The sequence below is a fragment of the Monodelphis domestica genome, chromosome 3, assembly GCF_027887165.1.
Source record: "Monodelphis domestica isolate mMonDom1 chromosome 3, mMonDom1.pri, whole genome shotgun sequence".
NCBI lineage: Eukaryota > Metazoa > Chordata > Mammalia > Didelphimorphia > Didelphidae > Monodelphis > Monodelphis domestica.
Window position 1 is genome coordinate 338,556,611 of NC_077229.1, and position 8,357 is coordinate 338,564,967.

The 8,357-nt window shown below is 35.9% G+C and overlaps 1 pseudogene; it reads right to left on the reverse strand.

The window, feature by feature from the left end:
* Positions 1-385: 385 nt before the first annotated feature.
* LOC100019069 (myosin regulatory light polypeptide 9-like) lies at positions 386-1,053 on the reverse strand (annotated as a pseudogene).
* Positions 1,054-8,357: the final 7,304 nt, after the last annotated feature.

The following is an 8,357-nucleotide window of genomic DNA, read 5'->3' on the forward strand; positions in this document are numbered from 1 at the left end:
CCCTAGCAGATACCTAGTACATTTATAGAAGAGGGTGACTAAATATATGTATGAATTTTAATATAATTATTCCTACATTTATTTTGTTATATGAATATCAGGGATGTTATTATTATTTATTTTGCCTTATTCTAGGTAAATTATTATGTGGTTATTTTGGTTACTTTCTTTGTTTTAGGTGAAAATACTTTGTTCACAATATTTATTTTTAAAGTATTTAATACAAAAAAGTAAATAAAAATCAGCTAAACCAGAAATTGAGATCACCCCCATTTAGACTTTCACAAATCAATGATAATTTCTCCAATTTTATTTTACTTCAGCTTAAAAAAGTGATAATTCCCTTTTTTTTCAAATCTGATTACATAGGTGCAAGTGTCACCCAAATGGCTTGGAATAAATACAATGAGAGGCAAAAACTATAAAGCTAAGTGCATGCAAACATGTTTTATCAGAAAGTCTCAGAAATAAAGTGAAAACAAGAACTACTGGCATGAATTTGACATTTTCTTTTAGTCATTTTTGTCTTTTGCTCCATGTTTAAGAATGTGTGTGAAATCAATATAATTGCAATTTTCCTTTTTTTCAATAGATGCTTCTCACTTTAGCTTATCTACTTATTCATCTATGAATCTGTCTCCCATTGTTGTCAGCAACTCTCAAATAATCCTCTTGAATACTTCCTGTATCTTCTTCATCAAAGCAAGCAAAAGTATTTTGATGACATTTTCTGGATCAGTTCCATTTAACTTTTCCCCAAACATTGTGATAAACATAGTAAAATTTATAGGACCTGGAGCTTCATTCTTCATGACATCTATGCACTCATCAGTTGGATTCTTTCCTAAGGAAGCAAGCATGTCATGTAAATCTTGTCAATGAAACCATCTGTTTTGATCAATCATATTGAAGGTGTCTTTGAATTCCTGAATTTGTGATTAATCAAACATAGCAAATACATTTGAAGGTACCCACTGAGAGTGTTTCTTAAAATTCTTTGTTTTTGCCATTTTGCTCGACATGTTGACTGAAACATCCTTCCACAGCTGAGAACTTGAGAACAACAGCAGGGAAAAATGACTGGTGGACTTGAAGGTGGAGGCATCTCTCTATGATACACAAAACTCAGTCTAGACCTCAATGGTCCAAGAAACCAATGGCTATGTTTAAGATCTAAACTACTACGAATGTCTGAGCTCTCTAAATGTAAGTACATTGTATAAGCTCAAGAGCTAAAGTGATGAGTAGGGGTTCATGTTCCTTATGAAATTAATATATGGCATCCTAAGAGAATATGAGTGTAACTGTGAGGAGATGGTTCTTTTATGTGAATTTAGACCTGTTGGTATAAGAGCAGTTTAGAGTGAGTAGGACAGTCCTAAGAATAAGTGTACACATGTCCAAATGCGGAGTGTGAGGTTATTCAATCAGCACAGCAAGTGTTATACATACAGTGACAGAGACTACTTTTCTAGCATTTTTCAGTTTCTGGGCAATTCCTAGCTTTTCAGTTACAAAGCATCACATAGCTGTTTACTGCAAAGCATAACCACATCTAATTTATCAAGGTTATCTATTTAACAATATACAGTTTACTATTAATATACAAATCACTTGAGGGATATTCACTCACAGATACAAGGATACATGTTTTTATGACTTCTGTGCATTTACATGTCCCAGATTCTCACTTCTGTTTTGGCTCTAAGAAATGAAATTTCATATATCATCACTAGCCAGGGAATTCCCTTGGCCCAGAGTTGACCAAATGCAACAAAGCATATTATATCTATAAAGGGTTTATATCTTTTTATAAATATATGATTCTAGGAAGAGCAGACCCCAAGCACCTTGTAAGTACACCAATCACAAGTAATGGAGGATAACTGCAGAGGTTAAAAATTTTATTTAGAATGTTTTTTCCATGGTTACATGATTCATGATTTTTCCTAACCCTCTTCAATCCCCCCTGTGGGAGTTGACAAGTAATTCCACTGATACATGTATCATTGTTCAAAACCTATTTCCATGTTATTCATATTTGCAATAGAGTGATCTTTTAACATCAAACACTAATTATATCCCCGTTGAAACATAGGATCAATTACATGTTTTTCATCAGATTTTCTATTCCCACAGTTCTTTTGATGAATGTGGAGGGCATTCTTTTTTCATAAGTTCCTCTGGATTGTCCTGCGTCATTGCATTGCTGCTAGTAGAAAAGTGTATTATTACATTTGATTGTGCCATAATGTTTCAGTCTCTGCTCCTTTCACTCTGCATCAATTCCTGGAGGTCTTTCCAGGTCACATGGAATTCCTCCAGTTCATTATTCCTTTCAACACAATAGTATTCCATCTCCATCAGACACAACAATTTGTTAAGCCATTCCCCAGTTGATTAACACCCCCTCATTTTCCAATTTTGGCCACCACAAAGAGCATGGCTATAAATATTTTTGTTCAAGTCTTTTCCCTATTATTTCTTTGGGATACAAACCCAGCAGTGATATTGCTGGATCAAAGAGCAAGCATTATTTTAAAGAATATTGCACATAATTCCAAATTGCCCTACATAATGGTTGGACAAATTCATAATTCGACCAGCAGTGTGTTACTGTCCCAATTTTGTCACATCCCCTCCAACATTAATAATTTTCCTTTGCTACCATTTTGGCCAGTCTACTAGGTATAAGGCTTTACCTCACTGTTGTTTTAATTTGTATTTCTCTAATCAGGAGGGATTGAGAACACTTTTCCATGTGCTTATAGTTTTGATTTCTTCACATGAAAACTGTGTATTCATGAACCTTTAATCATTTATTGATTGGGAAAATGCTTGATCTTCTGTAAATTTGACTTAGTTCCTTATATAGTTGGGAAATTATAACTTTGTCAGAGAGTTTTATTGTAAAAATATTCTCCCAGTTTGTTGCTTACCTTCTAATTTTGGTTGTATTGGTTTTGCTTATAGAAAAACTTTTTATTCTGATGTAATTAAAATCATTCATTTTACATTTTGTAATGTTTTTTTATCTATTATTTGGTCTTAAATTCCTTCCTTTTTCATATATCTGACAGGTATACTATTCTATGTTTACCAAATTTATTTATGATTTCACTCTTTATATTTAAGTCATTTACCCATTTTGAATTTATTTGGTATAAGTTATAAGATGTTGATCTAGACCTGGTTTTCCCAGTAGTTTTTGTCAAATAGAAAGTTCTTGGCCCCAAAGTGGGGTTTTGGGGGTTTATCAAACACTAGCTTGCTGAGGTCATTTAATCCTAGTCTATTCCATTGATCCATGCTTCTGTCACTTAGCCAGTACCATATTGTTTTGCTGACTACTGCTTTATAGTACAGTTTAAGATCTAGTACTGCTAGGCTCCCATCCTTCTTTTTTTTTCCATTATTCCCCTTAATATTCTTGATCTCTTTTTCTTCCAGATGAACTTAGTTATAATTTTTTTCTAATTATGTAAAAAAAATTGTTGGTTTGATAGGTATGGTACTGAATGAGTAGATTAATTTCAATAGGATTATCATTTTTATTATATTAGCTCATCCTTCCCATGAGCAATTAATGTCTTTCCCAATTATCTAGATCTAGTTTTAATTATGTGAAAAGTGTTTTGTCATTATGTTCATATAATTCCTGTGTTTGTCTTGGTAGATAGATTTCTAAATATTTCATACTGTCTAGAATAATTTTAAATGGAGTTCCTATTTCTAACTCCTGCTACTGAATTTTATTACAAATATACAGAAATGTTGATGATTTACATGGGTTTATTTTGTATCCTACAATTTTGCTAACATTGATTATTTCCACTAGCCTTTTAATAGATTTTTTAGGATTCTTTAAGTATACTATCATATCACCTGCAAAGAGTTATAGCTTAGTTTCCTCATAGCCTATTTTAATCTCTTTAATTTCTTTTTTCCGATTTGCTACAGCTAGTGTTCCTAGTATAATATTAAATAAAAGGGGTAATAATAGGCATCCTTGCTTTACTCTTGATCCCATTGGGAAGGCTTCTAACTTATCTCATTTGCAGATGATACTTTCTGTTTGTTTTAAATATATATTGTTTGTTATTTTGAAGAATGGCCCTTCTATTCATGTACTTTCTAGAGTTTTCAATAGGAATGGGTGTTATATTTTGTCAAAGGTTTTTTTTTCCTACATCTATTGAGATAACCATATGATTTCTAATGGTCTGATTATTGATATGGTCAATTATGTGGGCAGTTTTCCTAATATTAAACCATCCTGACATTCCTGGTATAAATCCCACCTGGCCATAATGATTCATCCTTGTGATAATTGTAGTCTTTTTGCTAGTATTTTATTTAAAATTTTTGCATCTACATTCATTAAGGATAGTGTTCTGTAGTTTGTTTGTTTTTTTTTTCATTGTTTTTGGTCTATCTGGCTTTGGAATCAATACTATATTTGTTTAATAAAAATAATTTGGTAAGATTCTTTCTTTGGTTATTTTGTGAAATAATTTTTATAGCATTTGAATTAGTTGTTCTTTAAATGTTTGATAGAATTCACTTGTGAATCCATCTGGCCCTCAGGATATTTTCTTAGAAAGGTACTTGATTGTTTTTTTAATTTCTTTTTCTGAGATGGGATTATTTAAGTATCCTATTTCCTCTTTTGTTAATCTAGGCAATTTATTTTTTTGTAAATATTCACCTATTTACCCTAGAAGGTCATATTTATTGACATATTATTGGACAAAATTGTTCTTAATAATTACCCTAATTTGCTCTTCATTAGAGGTGAGATCACCCTTTTTTAACTTTGATTCTGTTCTTTTGATTCTCTTCTCTCTTTTTTATTAGATTAAGCAGTACTTTATTTGATTTATTTTTCAAATTATCAACTCCTAGTCTCTTTTATCAGTTCAATAATTCCTTTACTTACAATTTTATTAATTTCTCCTTGAATTTTTAGGATTTCCAATTTAGTTCTTATTTGAGGATTTTTAATTTTTCTTGTTCTAATTTTTTTTAAGTTGCAAGCCCAATTCATTTATCTCCTCTTTCTCCATTTTGTTCCTATAGGCACTCTGAGATACAGATGAGTACTGCTTTGGCTGTATCCCATAAGTTTTGATAGGTTTTTATCCTCATTGTCATTCTCTTTAATGGCAATGGTGTATTGGGTGCTCAGGAAGGAGTAATATCTTTGGTATGGAAGGCTTGTTGTGCCCTCCTAGGGCAGCTCTCCAGCCTCTGACCCCCACCTGACACCCAGCTCTCACTTGTGGCTCTTAGTAGCTGCTAGCATGTGGCAGCAGCCACACCCCGGGCAACAGCTTCGACAGGCCAGTTAAACCTTGTGAGGGTAGCCATCGGGTCTTAGTGGACCCCTGGTGAACTAGGGCTTAGCTCATCCAGCATGTGAAGACTGCTTTGGCTGAACAGATGGAAGAAACCAATAAGAAGGTTCAATGGCTGAGATGGTGATACAGCAAGGCACTGTGGAGTGCTTAGGGCGTGTTGGAGCACAAAGGACAACACTGCCATCCAATGCAGCTGAGGAAGTCTCCAGGTGTAACAACTTTTCATGCCACTATACCCAGGCTTCCAATGCTGAGAGAGTGGGACTGTCTCTGTGCATCGACTTTTCCACTTAATTCTCTTTCATGCACAAGTATCTTTGTGCACAAAAACACACAAAGACAATAGTCCTCCTCGGTTACCGAGAGACGACTACTACTACTACTACTACTACTACTACTACTACTACTACTACTACTACTACTACTACTACTACTACTACTACTACATTCTCTTTAATGCTCTTTAATAACATCTGTGATTTTTTTCTATGATTTCTTCTTTAATCCATGTGGAGATAATTTTAGGGTTGTGACTTAAAATCTAAATTAATTGGTCACCAGGGGAAAAATCCCAAATGCATTACCCAAGTAAGTCTGGAAATTTATGGTAATTTTAATTAATAGAGATGGAAGGATTTAGGGGGGAAAGAGGGAAGAAGGTATAAGATTTTGCCCACCTGGCCTGTTTCAGGGGAGTTTAAGATCTCTGCCACTAGGTCTCTAAAGATTAGAAACTTCTAAGAGGATAAAGTTGGAAAGTAAAGGAGAAAAATTCAGCCAAAAACTTACCACCAAACCAGACCATAGCTGTAGTCACACCATGATGCCAAAAGGTCCAGCACACTACCAGCAATCAAATCTTCACTGCCAAAGGTACTGGAGAGAGGAAGTGAAGTGAAATATATAGACCTTTTACTCCTGTGTCCCCTCCTCTAAATTTTCATATCTACTAATCATATCAGAGGCTTTTCTCCAAGACTGCCCATTCTTTAGTTCTGCTCTTCTTTGATTAGATTATATCTTTTGACTTACTTAAGACTTCTGTGTTGACTTCCAGGTAATCATGGCTGCAATCTAGATGCCACAAGCTTCCTCTCCCTGGCACCGAATTAAATAGACTACATCAAAGGAGCATAAAAATCACCTTTGGAGGAACAGAAGGACACCCCAGTACTCCCAGTACTCCACAGAGGCGAAGGTACATGGGGCTTGAACATTTTCACACTATAATAAGGAGGAAAAGCTTGCACAGAAAAGTGAATTGAGCCGCCCTTCCCCCACCCCACCTCCCCCACCAAACCAGAGAGAGCTACCTGAGCACTCACCGGGACAGCGAGTGAGTGGGGAACCTCTCTCTCTGGGGAGGGGCACTCCAGGGTCCTTGGGATCTGGGGACTGCCAGGAAAAAATGTCTCAGGGCGGTTTCACTGGAGAATCCGGCGCTGATTACGGGGGTCAGCGGAGCTGTACTTGGGGCGGCTTCACTGAACATCTCCGATGAGCTAAACACCAGGGGTGGACAATGAACTGATTATCTGGGCGGAGCTGAACACCTGGGCAGTGTGGCTATAATCAGGGACCCAGCGCTCTAAGAAACCTTGGAGGCTGGGAAGAACTAGTCTGAAGCAACCTAAATTCACAGAAAAACCGCCCATATCACCCAGACCCCAGACCAAAAAGGAAAGGGGAATAAAACCACCAAAGGGATGGCTCACATGGCCCAAAATCAAGCCTCCAGGAAGAAAGGGAAAAAAGTGACTATTGAAAACTTTTATGGTGGAAGTACCCAAGGAAAAGAGGAGAATGAGGAGGAAATCCAAAAAAAATCAGAACATGCCTCTCAAAATGGAAACTGTCAACAAGCTCTGGAAGATCTCAAATTGGAACATGTCCAAAAGATGGAAACCTTCTGGAAATAAAAATGGGAGAAAGAGATCAGCAGTCTGACAGATAAGACTGCTCAATTGGAAAAAGAACTCAAAGCATCCAATAGAAGGGCAGACAAGGCTGTAAAGCAAAACCAGGCCCTAATGACCAGAATTAAACCGTAACAAAGTTCATTTGGAAAAACAAAAGATCAAGAATATCCAGGGAAATCATGAAAAAAAATACAAAGGAAGGGGGTCTTGCAGTCCCAGATCTCAGAATATATTACAAAGCAACGGTCATCAAAACAATTTGGTACTGGCTAAGAGACAGAAAGGAGGATCAGTGGAATAGACTGGGGGCAAGCAACCTCAGCAAGACAGTATATGACAAACCCAAAATCCCAGCTTTTGGGACAAAAATCCACTATTTCATAAAAACTGCCGGGAAAATTGGAGGACAGTGTGGGAAAGATTAGGCTTAGATCAACACCTCATACCCTACACCAAGATAAATTCAAAATGGGTGAAAGACTTGAACATAAAGAAGGAAACTATAAGAAAATTAGGCGAACACAGAATAGTATACATGTCAGACCTTTGGGAAGGGAAATACTTCAAAACCAAGCAAGAATTAGAAAGAGTTACAAAATGCAAAATAAATAATTTGGATTACATAAAATTAAAAAGTTTTTGTACAAACAAAACCAATGTAACCAAAATCAGAAGGGTAGCAACAAATTGGGAAACAATCTTCATAAAAACCTCTGAAAAAGGTTTAATTACTCAAATTTATAAAGAACTAAATCAATTGTACAAAAAATCAAGCCATTCTCCAACTGACAAATGGGCAAGGGACATGAACAGGCAGTTCACAGCCAAAGAAATCAAAACTATTAATAAGCACATGAAAAAGTGCTCTACATCTCTTATAATCAGAGAGATGCAAATCAAAACAACTCTGAGGTATCACCTCACACCTAGCAGATTGGCTAACATGACACCTATGGAAAGTAATGAATGCTGGAGGGGATGTGGCAAAGTGGGGACATTAATTCATTGCTGGTGGAGTTGTGAATTGATCCAACCATTCTGTAGGGCAATTTGGAACTATGCCCAAAGCGCGATAAAA